This window comes from Sturnus vulgaris, chromosome 22 (genome assembly GCF_052056855.1).
Source record: "Sturnus vulgaris isolate bStuVul1 chromosome 22, bStuVul1.hap1, whole genome shotgun sequence".
In the NCBI taxonomy this organism is placed as follows: domain Eukaryota; kingdom Metazoa; phylum Chordata; class Aves; order Passeriformes; family Sturnidae; genus Sturnus; species Sturnus vulgaris.
The window spans coordinates 10,927,333-10,941,754 of NC_142264.1; the positions used below are offsets into that span (position 1 = coordinate 10,927,333).

Consider the following 14,422-nt stretch of genomic DNA (forward strand, 5'->3'; position numbering starts at 1 on the left):
CTGGGATCAGCCCTATCTATCCCTCTGGGCATGGTCCTTGACCCCAGGCTCAACCCCATCCTGCCCCCGGCCTGGGGCTTAGTACTTAGATGGGTTCAGCTGGATGTGGGAACATCCTGAGATACAGAAAAGCTCCAAGAACCTCTCATCTACAATGATTAACAGCTGTGGCTGTGTTCCTGCTTTTAATCATCACAAGAACTCGTAACAGCCCTGAGGAGCCCAGATGCATATTGAGGCTGTTTTCAATATGGTCACAAGAGCAATGTGATGCATTCGCATAGAAAGCAGCGAGCCAAAGGAGGTTGGGTTCCTTCCTCTGAGAAGGACATTTGCAGATTGCTTACACAGTGGGATACCACAGCGAATAAAATAATAAACAAGGAGAGAAGGTGGAGGACATGGCTCCTAGAGCAGCTGGGTTGCAGGCTGAGGGTCACACCCTCACACTGAGGGTGTGAGCTGAGGCTCCTCATGCTTGTCTTACTTCCCAATATTTTTTGAAGCAAGGAGCTTTTTTGCCGCTCACAGCTGACCCATGCACAGCACACATTGCATCAGCGCTGCACCTCCTGCAGAACTTCCTGCCCCTCTCTGCGGTATTGGGGCGCAGAGCTGCTCATGGGTCTAAGCCTTTGCCCAGGGCTTGTCGTGCAGGAGCCCCCAGCCCTGATGCCCGGCTCCACTGTGCATGTTCTGCTGCTGGACGTCCCACGGGGGATGAGCTCCAGTGCTGTCCCCAAAGCAGTGACTGGCAGCAGAGTCTGGGGAAGAAAATGGCTAAAGAGGAGCACAGAGAGTCACTCTCATCCTGGCAGTGTCCATCAGTGTGGAGCAGGGATTCTCTGCAGGACTGCTGCGTTCAATCTGTGAGTCTGTTTGCAGGGGTTTACCTCCTCACTTCAATTCATTAAGCACTTAATCCTGGAAAATCCGTGTCAATCTACGCCAAGACATTAATATATTAATTTATGTGAAAAAAATATTCTTTTTTGCTGCTGATTATGCCACAGGAAACCACAGTCCTGTCCCTGAGGCTCAGCACAGCATAATTTCCACTGCCTTTCTGCCTTCCCAGGCTGACTCTTCTCAAGTTTCTATGGGAAAAATACCTGTCCATTCTTGGCTCTTCATGTTTCCCACCTCACCTTCTGAGGCACTCATCTGCCATCCTCTACAGTACGACTGCTCCAGGGATTACCACAGAGAAATCTTTTCTGGATTGCGCTTAATCTCTTTCTCAAACCTCCTGCTTCACCTTTAGATGGACAAGCAATGAGGTCTTCAAAGACTGAAAAGGAACAAAAAATCTCTTTTCTGGTCGGTAGGGAACAGAAACGGGGTGGGAGGGGGGGAGGGAGGGTGGCGCCCTGTACTTGCTCCTGTTGCTCCTCATCCTTCTTTTGGTTTGGGGACTTCGGAGCGAGTTCCTATCTGGCAGGTGGTCCTTGGTGCGGTGGGACCCATCCTGGAGATGTGTGTGTCCTCCATTCCTTGGTCTTGTGCAGACTTGGCCATCCTATTCCCAGACCATCCATGGGTGGCTTTGAAAGGGGGGCTGGCATCCCTTCCCTTCCCGGGGGGGCTGCTCCTCCTCTTCATGGGGTCACTTTTGCCACCCTCTTTCTATCTCCAGGGGGATAGGAGGTGTGAGCTGAGGTCTGGGAGAACCTGTGCCAAGCCCAGGACAATCACTTGTGTCCCAGGATACTCAACCTCCAGTGCAAACAGGAAGGCACCAAAAGCTTGGACTTGCTGAGGTGGAAATACTCCCATTCCCAGAGGAATGTCAGCCAGGCAACACATGTATAGAGAAATACCCAAATACCGTGTGACGGTAAGTTCAGGCGGGGAGCACCCCGCTCGGGGAGGGGGGTGAGGGCAGGGTGCTCGTGTAATTTCTCCTTTCCCATGTAGTCCCGTCAAGCCACCACAGGCTGGAGAGCAGGGCACCGAGGGTGACAGTGCCTCTGCCCATGGTGTGTGGGCAGCCCCAGGCACTCAGAGGGAACCCAGCCATGTCCCTGGGGAGGACCTGCGCTGAGGTGGCTGCTCCAGGTGGGGAGTGCCTGAGCTCCAGGCACAAGAAACTTCAGTGTGAAAAAGCAAGCGAAGGGCAGGGAGGGCTTTCTCTGCCATGGAAGACGAAGCAGGCAATTTGCTCCAATGGCAGGAGGTGAGAGCAGCCTTGTTTGTCTGAGGAAACAGGGATGTGGATTTTGGTCACCACCAAAGAAAGGCAAGAACAAATATCACCTGTGCAGGACTCATGTTGTAAAGCATAAGATTTGCCCAAATGAACAGGTTCAATGAGCAAGTGGCTGCATGGGGAGCCAGCCCAGCACAGCCTGGTTGCCTTGCCATGCTACCACTCTGCCATGTCTCTACCTGCCATGCTGTCCCCTGTCTGCCTGCCACCCTGCTTGACATCTGTTTGCCTGCCAGCATCTCGACTCTGTCACCTCTGTTGACCTCCTCAGCACTGCTCTCCATATGTTCATCCTGCCTTGACCATTCCCAGGGACAGAGGCATGCTGTGAATTTTTAGGGAACTGCTTTCATAGTGGGAGGGACAGATTCCCTGAGCATGATCAAATATGAAAATGGCATTGTAACCTGAAATAGCCAGACAATCCACCAGACGCAGGAGCAGGTTTTGCTGTGGGGCAGCAATAAGTTCCCCACAATTTAATGCCAATTTTTCATAATTACAGCCTGTGTCACCACTATGATGGGGCCACAGTAGCAAGGGACCAGGTTAACCTGTGAGATTAGGCAGGTGCTGATCTCTTCTCTCTGCTGCTCAGTGACAGAACCTAAGGCAACAGCATGAAGCTGTGTCAGCGGAAGTTTAGTCTGGATATCAAGAAAAGCTTCTTCCCCCAGAGGGTGCTGGGCACTGCCCAGGCTCCCCAGAGAATGGGCACAGTCCCAAAGCTACTAGAGCTCCAGGAGCGTTTGGACAATGCTCTCAGGGATGCATAGGGTGGGATTGTTGGGGTATCCATTGCAGGGCCAGGACATGGACTCCATGACCTTAGAGGTATTTTCCAACCTTAATGATTCTGTTATTCTGTAATCCTTGTGGGTCCCTTCCACTGAGACCAGAGGAAGGAATGGGTGTCCCAGGCAAAGAGAAACAAGCTCAGGAGCCCAAACTCCCTATTGTGCTGGTATCTTTAGTTCACCCCATACCTGGATAAACACAGAGAGCTTAATCCCAGGTAAATCTGAATGAAGATGTGACCAGCATGCCTGAGACATCTGAGGACTCTCGTCTGTATTTCTACATCCCCTGAAGCTGGTGTGGACATGGGTTTCAGCTCAGTGCCTCAGGGAGACACGGCCTTCCTGCAAGGAGAGCCACAGGCACAGACTCCCCAGGAAAGACAGGGCATGCTGGCACCCATCCCAGCTGGACAGAAAAGTTTGTCCCCACCATGGAGCAGGGGAAATTATCCCTGGGGGCAGAGTGAAACGTGAGTACAAAGAGGAGAATGTGGGGAGTGCATTAGTCATCCCCGCCACTTCCCCAGACAAAGGAGAGAGGTTTTCTAATCCATCTCTTCCAACAAAAGCCTCTGAGGTAGGGCCACCTGGGCGAGGGTTGCAGGGTTGAATGAGGGATCAAAGGACACACTGGAGCAGGAGAAGGAATTACTTGGTGGCTCTGAAAGGTGGGGTTTGCTGGTTGTGGGACGCAGGGCTGCTCAATGGCTTTGTAAAACATGGATGAGCACATCTGGGAGCACTGGTGGGCGGCACTTCAGCTCCATATGTGGTTGGGTAATAACAGGAAGGACACAATGAGCCTGTAGACCCTGCAACAGGCTGGGGTCCAAAGGGAGGGGTTAGGGACAGGGTTCTCTGCTCCCATCTGCGAGCTTCTCAGCCAACAGCAAGTGCAGGGGACCATTCGATCCAGAAGCATTCAACATCTTTGGGATTGGCCCAGCACGGGCCAGCCCTGAACAACACACAAACAGTCCCACAACACACTCCACAGCTGCTCAGCATAACACTGACCTCAGCCTTGGCAGAAAGAGCAGGGGTCCTGACCTGCTCCTGAGGGAGCACTGGAAGCCAGTGGGATTCCTCTGCAGAGGCACCCAGACCAAGAACCAGCAGGGACAGAGAGGGGCTGGCTGGAGAGCAGCCTAGTCCCTGTAGCAGCCAGAAGGACATTTGGGACAGCATGAGGCTGCAAAGGTGTTCCCAGAACGAGCACAGCCCCCATCTGACCTGAAACACAGACCCAGGAATAAAGGCAGGGACTTGCTCCTTTGGTCTCAGGTTGGGATGAAGCTGCTCACCCATCCACAGGCTGTGGTCCATGGGAGAAATCCCCCAACCCCGTTCTCAATTCAAACCCCAATCCCACCTCCATTCCCAATCTCAGCTCTGCCTGGGAGCTGCACTGGAGGCACAGACAGGTGGAGGAGTAGGAATCTGCTCCCAGTCCCCAGGGCTCTGCGACTCCAGTCAGGACCTGGACTGACATACCCTGGGACTCAGCTGAGACATCAGGTGTATTTTTGGCTAGTGCAGGCCAGTGCAGGCTACTGTGCAAGCCCAGAGGTGCCTCTTCCTCAGGGACCTCCAGGCAGAGTGAGTCCTGCACCAACCAAAGGACTTGGGTATCTCGGCTTCCCCAACTGCTGGGGCTGACTCTCTCCCCAGTATCTCGCTGCCTTGCATGGAGGAGTCACAATACTGTGTGGGGTATCAGGAAACCTCCCAGCTGCCTGTTCTGATGTTGGGTGTATCCCACATTCCAGCAGAGATGTGTGAACCTGGAGCCAGAAAGATGCTTCTGCTCAGGGTGCACTTACCCACATCTCCACCTGCACAAAATTGGAGTCAGACAGGACTGGAATGGAAGGACCTGTCAGGAATTTTGGGGATGCCCACACCAGTCTCAGCACTGAGTAAGGCCACAGCACACACATTTGAGTCATTTTGGGGTGTTTTTGAGTCTGTGGCCAGTGAAGCTGCAAACCCAACCAGTGTTTACACTTCGTAGAGCTAAAAAATATAAGGGAATGCAAAAACCTTCCTCAGTCAGGAGCAGGGTCCTGACAGAGTGTACCTTCTGCTGAGCCTCTGCACCCTGTGAGTGGGAGCCCACTGATGTATTCCAGCCTCGGCTCCAAGCCCAGATCTTGTCCCCTTAGAGGCATTGAAGGTCTGGAAGAATATCGGTGTATCCAAGGCTATAATCCCTCTCCTGGCAAGGATCCTTGCCTGGAAGGAAAATCAAACCCAAGTACAAATCTCTATTCTTGCCTCACTTTCTAAACCCTTTTTTGTCTCCTGTTTCCCAGGACAGTGTCTGTGTGATGCAAGCCCTGAGGGGGTCCATGGGCAGGGATCACTGTTGTCCTGGCATTGAACCAGCCAGGAAGTAGGTAGCTTTTCAAGAAAAGCCCCGCTGGTTTCTCCTGGCTGTCTTGCCAGGAGCCCTCTCCTGCCAGGACAGAGGGCTGGGAAGTATCGAGGCACCGGGCAGCCCCTCAGGCTGACAGCCTTGTTCCCACAGCCCTGGCACGACACCTGACAAGGTCTGTCCCCAGGCTCATGACACGAGCCTGTGGATGCTGGCACAGGACACCACACCTACCAGCAGAACATCCATCCCCTACACTGTTGCCCCAGGGCAGAGGTGCCCTTGGCACATGGAGACCCAGGGCCATGGTCACATCCTGTTGGCTCCATGCAGCCACTGAAGGCTCATCCGTCCCTAAGCCTGTGGGACATGTTGGGTGAACACGAGAGAAGCACGTGACGTGAAGGTAGGGAGCACCACACACGGATCCTCCTGGGCAGCCTTGTGGCAAGGGGCTGATCCCCACTCTCAGTGTGAGGGAGGGGACAGTAGTGGGGCGGGGACAGAGCTGGCAGGATGCAGGGGAAAATTATCTTCTTTTTGGAATAAAGCAGGGAACTGTTTGTCACTTTTCTTAAACTGGCCCACAGGCTCCAATTCCAAGTGAGAAACTGTTTTGAACAATCTCATCTCATCCCCACAGGCAGCAGGCGATGACTATGGTGAGCAGCTGGGTCATGCAGAGGCTGAGCCCTTGCCTGGCTCTCAGGGCAGCAGGCTCACTGAAGCAGCCTGTGGCCATCACCACAGCCCCATGGAGACCCACAGCAAAAATGGACTTCTTGGGGGAGTCTGAGACACCCAAGCTGTCCCTGCTGAGCCCCATCAAAGCATCAGAGGACTCTGATCAAGCAGGGAGCTGTTGGGGGCAGCTGAAGGGCCCTTCTGCCAACCCTGCTACTCAACACCCAGGGGCCTGAAGTGAACTGGGCCTTGGGATGCTGCAAAGGTCCCCGTGGGTGGCAAGAGGAAGGCTAGCAGGGCATGGGGAGGTGAGGCGCCTGGGAATGTCTTCCTGGGATGGATACAAGCACTACTGTTCCCCAAAACCCACATCCTTTCTGACATGATATGGTCTCTTATTCCCCAGTTATCTACATTTAACCCAGCTATATGAGGGATTTGTGTCCCTTGAAGCTCCAAACAGAACCTGTTACTCCATGCTCAGTTATTGTACTGACCTGCAAGGAGAATTCAAGTAACCTGAAAGGGTAGGGTTTGAATTAGCATCTCTCCATCAGCTCTTCTGTGCAGTGAATTTGCTCTTTCCCATTGCTGATGCATGGAGAAAATCTCTGCCCAGAGGTTCCCTCAAATCCCTAGAGTTGTTAGGGAAAAGCAAATGCTTTAGGAGGGCTCTGAGCAACCCCCACCCTTGCACTGTGTCATAGCAGCCAGTTCAGGAGGCAGGAGCACCTCTGTTAGGGCATAAGCCACCGTCCCATTTCCATACTGCAGCTCTCCAGAAGCAAGTCACAAGCCAACTATCTGATGCTGCTCCAGCACCCCTTTCCTAAGCTCTGGGAAAGGATACAGGAAGGAGTCCCATTTTGCACTGAGCAAAATCATCTTTCTTCCCTCCGATGCTGACAATCTGTTTGAGGACCAGCATCTCATGGAGGGTTCCACTTTCCAGTGGCAACCTTCTGTCCCTCTATGCTGCTGCACAGCATTGCAGCTGGAGAAGTCTCGTCCTGTCCTAGGGCTCCTGCAAATCTTTGGCAGCAAACGATACTTATTTTATCCAAGACCTTGTACTGGAAACTCAGCCTATGGGGGAATGGAGGGGTCTCTCCTCTTCTTTGGCAGGACTTCAGTTAAAAACAGGCTCCCACCATGTCTTGGGCTTCCTGGTGCACTCCCTCCCCGCCCTCATCCCCCCCCATGAAGTGGGGAGCGCCAAGAGGAGCTGCAATGTTCCCTCTCCCACCCTACAGTCCTTCTGGGGAAAGCTCTGCATCATGGAAACATCTCGTCTGGACTCCTTCGTTTTGCTGGTCTTCCATCAGAAGCCATGAGAGCAGCCCCAGCACACTGGCTCAGATCTCTCCACCAGCCTGGAGCAGTCCTTTGTCAATCCAGTGACTGCCTTAACAACAATGCTAAAGTTCAATCTGTGGCCCTGAAAATGGATTTTTCTTGTGATAGATGATCACTGCCTCCATGAAAAGGTACAGAGCCCCAGAGGACACCCCCCCAGCCAGCAGGCACATTTCCAGTCCTTTGCACATCCCAAAATGCAGCAAGGAATCTCAGGAGAGCCATTTCCTCTGCTAGAGCCCAGGGCTTGCTCCAGCCCTAGCTGACACAATGTGCATTCTCTTCTCAGCCTTAGTCCAAATGGCTCTCCCCACCAGCTGGGCAGCCAGATCCTTCCCTGCCTGTTGGGATTCCAGTGTGCAGCCTCAGCCAGCTGACTACTGGAGGTCAGGAGACAACTCGAAGCCACCCATGCTGGACCCAGACTGGAAGAGCATCCTTTGTTCCTGGACAAGGACTTCCCAGTGCCATCCTGCTGACAGAGCCAAAAACCAAATGCACTGCCCAGGGGCCCCAGGACTCAGCTCCTACTGCCCTTGGGAAGTCAGTGCTCACGTGCTCCCAGGGCTCCCAGTCGTTGGTGGGGGCAGAGGAGCACAGAAGCCCTTCTGAAGGGGGCACTGGGGATGTCACAGGCTGTTGTTATTCCTGGCTCCAGTGGTAACGGTTCTTGGTAGCAGAACAAACCCCTCGTGTCCAGCACAGCTATGCCAGCATGGTGCACAGGCAGGGCAGGTGATGGCACACTCAAGCAAACGGTGGCACAGGCAGTCGATGGCATGGGCAGACTGGCACACACAGCATAGATTCATTTCCCACCACTGTGGCAGGGAGGGCACTGCGACGTGCCCAAAGCAGCCTGGAATGCTCCTGACTGGCTGCAGGAGTCCTGTTTCAGGGATGGCAGCAATGGATCCACTACAACACAAGGGCAGGAGAGTGGGTGCTGTGGCCCTTTGCCAAGGCTCACATAAGGGATATCTCTGTCTCCCATGTTGTCTCTCAGCCCTGGGTGCCTCCTGGCAGTTTCTCTCCCTCTTCCTGCTGCCCAGACCCTGCAGGATCCCCAACCACACCCACTGATATCTGGGCAAAGGGCAGACCTTTCCTGGGTCCTGATGGCTCCCACTTTGGACAAACACGACTAGGAGCTCACTTTCCTGGAGAAAATCCCTTAGCATCCCTCAGCATCCGCCTCCTGGCAAGCCCTCCAGCAGCCAGACTTGTCTCCTTCCAGCAAAGCTGAGCTGGAGAGGGACTTGGAGCAAGGGCCTGGAAGTGACAAGGGGGAATGGTCTCAATGGTTAGATGGGATACTGGGAAGAAATCCTTCCCTGCAAGGGTGGTGAGGCCCTGGCACAGGGAGCCCGGAGAAGCTGTGGTTGCCCCATCCTGGAAGTATCCAAGGCCAGGTTGGACAGGTTTTGGAGCTACCTGATCTAGTGGAAGGTGTCCCTACCCATGGCAGGGGGTGGAACAAGATGGACTTGAAGGTCCCTTGACACAAACGATTCTATCGTTCTGATCTGCAAAATATTTTGAAGAAAAGGTCCCATGACAAATGTTCTCTGCTGCAGGACAAGAGAGCAATCAGGACGCTCAGCTGGGATGGCACCGGTTTAATGCATCTCTGAGGCTGAGTCACCATGAGGGGAAAGGAGATAGAGAACAGCTGTGTTCTGGGACGGCCTTCAGGGCTGCTAATGCTTCACTCAAGGCCATGGCCCTACCCTTTTAAGATACATTAGTGCTTTGCTCCTAGGACAAAAGGAAAAGAAAAACCTACCCAGATTCATTGCAAGGAAACTGGCAGTGACCTCTAGGTGCTCCTCTGTGCCTGCAGGGATAGGGCCATGCCCAGGGAGAGCATGGGAAGGATGTTTGTCCCACCTCTTGCTCTCAGGTTTCAGCAGGTGACTTGGATGAAACTACTGAGTGCAAATTTTCCAGTTTCAGGTGGATTTTAGTTTTTGTGAGGTGGAAGAACAATCATGGTTTCATAGGCTAATTACAAGTGCTGCACGGAGACACTATCCTGTTGTGGGAAAAAGCTTTATTTACTGGGGTAATTTCTTTTTGTTCAAAGTCCCTGGGCAGGGCTGAATTTAAACCCTCAGCAGAGAAACAGTGCATGAGTGTGAAATTTGGCAGCACCTGGGGGTGCAGGCAGCTCGCCAGAGGCGCTCAGCAGCCACTCACTTCCTTTCTGAGGAGTGGACGGTGAGGTCCAGATCTCAAACTCCCTTGCACCAGGTGCTGGAGCAGCTGCCCAGGTTGGTGAGTCCTCAGGAGAGCTGCTATCAACCCAGGTGTGTGAAGCTTCTGTCAGAACAGACATGGTCCTGCCTGGTGTGTATCAACCAGACAGGAGCTGGGCAGAGGCTGCTATGGATGAGCAGCCACATCCCGCTTCTAGTGCATCCCCCTTCTGCTCTAGCCTGATCCCTATCCTGCCAGGGGGACATCAGAACCTTGCATTGGCAAGGTTTGGGCAGTGGGGGTCTGCAGAGTGCCTTAGTGAGAAGGCACCCGAAGCTGTCCCTGTGTTGGACCCAGCACCACCACCCAAAGCTGAGCCTGCCAGCAGTGAATGGGGGGGGTCCTCTGGGATAATGTATTTAAGAAAAAGTAAAAACCACTGCATAGCCCTGCAGATCCTAGTTCATTTGAGAGGGAGGGGAGAAGGTGCTCCAGGTGCTAGAACAGAGATTACCTGCAGCCTGTGGGATGACCATGAAGAGGCAGCTGTGCTCCTGAAACCTATGGAGGTCCATGGTGGAGCAGATACCCACCTGCAGCCCATGGAAGATCCCACACTTCTACCCTCCCATGGCAGGAGCCTCCTCCAGCCTCTGAGGGCTGTTTTGAGCACCAAACTGGTGCTGGGAGCCTACATGGCTGCCACTGTCTCCTACCCTCACCTCGTCATGCAGGAAGGCTTTATGTGCCTTACTAAAGGATTCAGCTTCCCTTTCCAACACCCTACACGTCTCTCTGGAACTGATTCCCGAGATTGGCAATGTCAGTTCTTCTGTGACTTCCCCAACCCAGGGTCAAGAAGAGCTGCCAGGCAGCTGCCACATCCCAGCCACTTCCAACCAGAGGCATAGAGTGCATGAGCCCTGTGCCAGGCTGCAAGTGCTGCTCAGGTTTCTCTCAATAATCTGCCAGGACCATCGCTCCTGAGGGGCAGAGAGAGGATGGATGCTGGGTTACTCAGCAGTGGGTTGCTGCATGAGGAGAAATGTTTCCAGTGTTTGGAATAACTGGGCTCTCCTGGGAGTCACTGGACAGCTCAGCAGGCACTTGCTTAGGCTCTAACAGTAGGTTTAAGCTTTCAGGTGAGATCTTTACAGGTGCAAGTTACATTTGTTTAAAAAATAATGTCAGAATCCAGCTGGAGCCTGTGCCAGCCACATTCCTGGCTGGCACACATCACTCTCAGCAAATAAGCCTGGAAGCAGCCAGCAGTAACACAGCTGTGATATGCCCACTGTGCCCTCCTGCCACACAGAAGTGTCCACGAATAAGGAAGGTGACAGCATGCATATGGGACACTTTCCTTGAGCTCTCTCCCTGTCTCCAGCTGTCTTCTGCTGGGGGGTGTCCTGAGCCAGCCATGATTTTCTGATTTTCACCCTTCAGTAGATCCCTCCTCTCTGTACTTGTCAAAATCCCTCTATTGCAGTGAAGACAAACCTCCAGAAGCACCATCCCTTATCAGGGAGCTGATGCACCCACTCCAGCTCTGGGAGCTGCCTGCTTTAGGATGCAGTTGGATCTGGCTTCTACATTTGCTTCATACACTGGAAGAGCTGGTAGCTCCATCCCTCTCCATTCTCTCCAGGACTGTCCTGAGTTTACAGACCCTGAGTTCTATCTTCTCTGGCTGGAGGGATGAGTACTGCTTAAACAGGAAGGCTCCTTCTCACAGTTTCCCAGGGACTCTATGGCCATGTGATGCCTCCTGGCAGGGCTCAGCTGTCCCTGCTGCCCCTGCTGCCACTGCACCACCCTGGTGCATCCCAGGGGGCAGATTCAGCCTCTCGTGGTCCTTGCTGCCATGCTGATTGTTCCTACAGCTAGCTCCCACCTTACATCCCTCTTGGGGTGAGCAGGATATCCACCACAGTGGCATATTGCTATCCCACAGGCTGGCCCAGACCTCCAGGGTTTTTCCACCAGTGATGTACTTTCCATTGCTTTTAAAAATAAAATCCCAGTAATAAAAACTCCAGCTAATTTTATCCCTAGCCTGTTTTTCCCAGGCTGCTGCAGGATGAGGTGACTCCCGCAGCCTTGCCTGGGGCATTCACTGTGCAGCACCAACAGTGCTCGTGCACCCAGGGTGTCTGCGGGCATTGGAGGGGAGGACGTCGAGCCCCAGCAGTTGGTTGTTTGCCCCATGGAAGTCCTCTTTCCTCTTTGCCTTGCTGGAGAGCCAGGAATGAGAGGGGAACAGTTTGGTGTGGTGAGAGCAGGGCCACAGTGCGAGCAAAGCCATGGTGTGACCACGGTCACAGTGTGAGCATGGATACACGTAACCACGGACAGTGTAACCCATGAGCATGATGTGAGCACAGGCACAGGATGAGCGTGTACATGGCATAAGCACAGTCCCAGTGTGTGCACAGATACTGTGCACATGGCTACAGGACAGCCTGGCACAGCCACAGCTGTGCTCATGCTCTTATGTGTGCCCAAGGCAGAGGATTTCTCTAGCAGTGCCAGAATCCCTGAGCATCGCCCAGAGCACTACCACGGATATTGGTGCAGCGGTGTCTGTGGCAGTGCTTCCCCCATCTATCTGTCATTGGAGGGAGTAATTAGCACACTCACAGTGCTGGAGCTGTTGAGCTGTGGCAGTGGTCAGCCAAGGTGGCTGTTGCAGCCTGACACTGGCACATACACCAGCGACAGGAAAGCCATTTCTCAGCCCTGCAGGCATCACTGGTGCCTCCAGCCAGCAGGAGGGGGCCCAGGAGGCTGGGGACCTTGAAGAAGGGATCCTGCTCTGCAGACACACATCCCATCCTGAGGCTAGCACACCTGCATCCTGTGAGCAGGGAGAGCTGCCAATCCCGCTGAGAGGCAGGAGGAGGAAAAGCAGCCCTCACTAAAATGGTGGAAATCCGTGGAAAAGCCACAGGAGTTGGAAACAGGCTCCAGCTCCCATTGTTCCTGGGAACAGTGGGTCAGTCACAGGAACAGTGCAGTCACAGCAAGAGCTCTGCCCCTCCTCAGACCCCCATAGCACAGCTGTCCTGCAGGATGCAAAGCAATCACGTCATTCCTGGGGGTGTTGGTTCCTGTGGGATGAGCTGCTCAAGCCTCAAAGCCCCAGCAACCCAATTAAGTTTTGCAATACTTAACTTTTTCGTAGCCCCTTTGGTTTCATAATTCTGGGCTCCCTCTGGAGGCGAATGCTGCACGAGAAGCTGAGCAAAGGGAACAAAGCAGTTGAGGACCCTGGAGAGAAAGAAACACCCTCTCCTAAAAGTATTGCTTACAAAAGCTGCTTATGTGGGTTTTTTTCTTTCCAATTTCTTGATTTTAGGAGGGCTAAGGAGATCCTGGGAGTTGCCAGTGATCTAACAGTCTACTCATCCATACAAAATGTGAAAAATGGCTGGGTTGGGAAAACCTCATTAGGGTTTTGGATAGAGAAATAAAACGGGAGCTGACAAGTGCAGGTGTCCAGGCAGTACAGAGTGTGGGAGACTGCATGGGTGAAGCTGCTCCTGGAGAATTCACCAAGAACCTCCCCAGAATCAGCCACGTCCCTCCAGCTGCCATGGATGCAGGGGTGCCAGGAATGCTGCTGAGGTGCTGGGTCCCTCTAACCCAATGGGACAAGCCTGGCAGCATGGCATGGAGAAGCAGCTGCAGGCACTCACCAACCTCCAGTGAGAAGGCATCGGCATCGGTGCAGGAACGTCGGCAACAGGATGTCTCTCACAAACCCAAATTATTTCCTTCCTAAGTCATCAATACTAAATATTTAATGATGGAATTGTTAGATCCTTTGGTTATTACCTTCCTGGCTGGATCAACTAAGGCCTTTCCAAGCTGGCCAGGGCATAACCATCACATCGGATGGGACACTGGACTCAGTCTGGGGTGGCTCCTAGCCTGGGACAGTGGGATGGTTGATCCACCCGTGGGACAAGGCGTTTCCCACAAAGTGGTTCAGCCTGAGGGGCTAATGAAGGTCTTGGAAGATTTGAAGAGCTAATGGAGATTTTGGAAGGATCCCAAAGAACTGGATGTTTTCTGCCTAGCAGAACTCATGCCTCCTGAAAGAAAAAAGGGAAGTGTTCAAAACTTCCTGCACTGAACTCAGCACAAAGTCTTTTCATCTAGGGCTAAACAAAACCTTGGAGGCCAAGGCAATGTCTTTCAGGTTTCTTGATTTAATGAATAGGACAAAAGACTGTTTTTTTCTCCGAGTTTGAGCAGCACCACATGGGAGCAGTGATCTTCAGCAGAGGCCATACGTGGGGGCTAGGGTCTTGGGCTAGGACTGCTTGCACTGGGCTGTCATTGCTGTGTCACTCTGCCCTGTGGGTCCCCATCTGTGGGCACAAAGACATGCATGTGGCTGTGACCTTTGCCCACGGCAGCTGCAGGATGCCAATCCTGCCTGCCTTCAGGCTCTTGACAGAAGGGTGTCATAATTTAGATAATAAAAGCTGGATTTTTTTTACCCCCAAGGAAAAGGGCCAGGACACATTTCTACTGCCATGACATCCCTACCTGGAGTCTTCTTGGGATTGTAGACACTCACAGATGTCCTTCATGGACAGGAATTGTTTTCAGTAGCCAAAATAAACCAAACCTGCCTGTCTGGACCTGTCCAAGGATGGGCTGTCCCTGGATGCTCATGGCATATTTCTGGGTTCTCTTAGACCCAAAGCAGAGAAGCTTTGGGGGTAAAAGGAGGGTACATGCCCAGGAGAGGCTCCGAGGCAAAAGGACTTGCTACTCCCAGTGTTG

The 14,422-nt window shown here is 53.1% G+C and overlaps 1 long non-coding RNA gene across 1 annotated transcript; it reads left to right on the forward strand.

The window, feature by feature from the left end:
- Positions 1 to 55: 55 nt before the first annotated feature.
- On the forward strand, positions 56 to 10,077 carry LOC148221456 (uncharacterized). Its single transcript, XR_015808043.1, has 2 exons — positions 56 to 1,320; positions 1,637 to 10,077. It is a non-coding gene; the product is annotated as an uncharacterized LOC148221456 (long non-coding RNA).
- Positions 10,078 to 14,422: the final 4,345 nt, after the last annotated feature.